Here is a 1,885-nt window from a genome sequence, read left to right on the forward strand (position 1 = left end):
ATCTTGGTTGTAGGTTTTTCTCCTTCATCACTTTAAATATGTCCTTCCACTCCCTTCTGGCTTGCAGAGTTTCTGCTGAAAGATCAGCTGTTAACCTTATGGGGATTCCCTTGTGTGTTATTTGCTGTTTTTCCCTTGCTGCTTTTAATATGTTTTCTTTGTATTTAATTTTTGACAGTTTGATTAATATGTGTCTTGTTGTGTTTCTCCTTGGATTTATCCTGTATGGGACCCTCTGTGCTTCCTGGACTTGATTAACTATTTCCTTTCCCATATTAAGGAAGTTTTCAACTATAATCTCTTCAAATATTTTCTCAGTCCCTTTCTTTTTTTATTCTTCTGGGAACCCTATAATTCGAATGTTGGTGCATTTAATGTTTTCCCAGATGTCTCTGAGTCTGTTCTCAGTTCTTTTCATTCTTTTTTCTTTATTCTGCTCTGCAGTAGTTATTTCCACTATTTTATCTTCCCGGTCACTTATCCATTCTTCTGCCTCAATTATTCTGCTATTGATCCCAACTAGAATATTTTTAATTTCATTTGTTGTGTTGTGCGTCATTGCTTGCTTGCTCTTTAGTTCTTCTAGGTCCTTGTTAAATGTTTCTTGCATTTTGTCTATTCTATTTCCAAGATTTTGGATCATCTTTACTATCATTATTCTGAATTCTTTTTCAGGTAGACTACCTATTTCCTCTTCATTTGTTAGGCCTCGAGGGTTTTTTCCTTGCTTCTTCATCTGCTGTGTGTTTTTCTGTCTTTTCATTTTGCATATATTACTGTGTTTGGGGTCTCCTTTTGGCAGGCTGCAGGTTTATAGTTCTTGTTGATTTTGGTGTCTGTCCCCAGTGGCTAAGGTTGGTTCAGTGGGTTGAATAGGTTCCCTGGTGGAGGGGACTAGTGCCTGTGTTCTGGTATATGAGGCTGTATCTTCTCTTTCTGGTGGGCAGGTCCACATCTGGTGGTGTGTTTTGGGGTGTCTGTAGCCTTATTATAATTTTACACAGCCTCTCTGCTAATGGATAGGGCTGTAGTCTTGCCTTGTTATTTGTTGTGCATAGGGTGTCCAGCACTGTAGCTTGCTGGTAGTTGAGTGAAACTGGGTCTTGGTGCTGAGATGGAGATCTCTGGGAGATTTTCGCAGTTTGATATTATGTGGAGCTGGGAAGTCTCTTGTCGACCAGTGTCCTGAATTTGGTTCTCCCACCTCAGAGACACAGCCCTGACACCTGGCTTGAGCACCAAGAGCCTTTAATCCACACGGCTCAGAATAAAAGGGAGAAAAAATAGAAAGGAAAGAAAGAAAGGAAGGAAAAAAGGAAGGAAGGAAGGAAGAAAACAAGGAAGGAAGAAAGGAAGAAAGGAAGGAAGAAAGGGAGAATGAAAGGAAGGAAGCAAGTTAGAAAGGAAAGAAGGAAGAAAGAAAGGAAGAAGTTAAAATAAAGTAGGTTAAAATCAAGTTATTAAAATAAAAAATAATTATTAAGAAGAAAAATTTTAAAAAGTAAAAAAAAAAAAAAAAGGGAAAGGAAAGGAAGGAAGGAAGGAACAAACGAAAAAAGGAAGAAGGAAAGAAAGAGATAAAATAAAGTAGGATAAAATAAAGTTATTAAAATAAAAAATAATTATTAAGAAGAAAAATTTTTTAAAGTAAAAAAAAACAAAAAACAAAAAACCGGGACAGTCAGAACACTAGGACAAATGGTGAAAGCAAAGCTATACAGCCAAAATCTCACACAGCAGCACACACATACACACTCACAAAAATAGAAAAAGGGGATAAAATAATATATCTTTCTCCTAAAGTCCACCTCCTCAACTTGGGATGATTCACTGTCTATTCAGGTATTCCACAGATGCAGGACACTTCAAGTTGATTGTGGAGCTT

Source organism: Physeter macrocephalus, chromosome 7 (genome assembly GCF_002837175.3).
Source record: "Physeter macrocephalus isolate SW-GA chromosome 7, ASM283717v5, whole genome shotgun sequence".
In the NCBI taxonomy this organism is placed as follows: Eukaryota; Metazoa; Chordata; class Mammalia; order Artiodactyla; family Physeteridae; genus Physeter; species Physeter macrocephalus.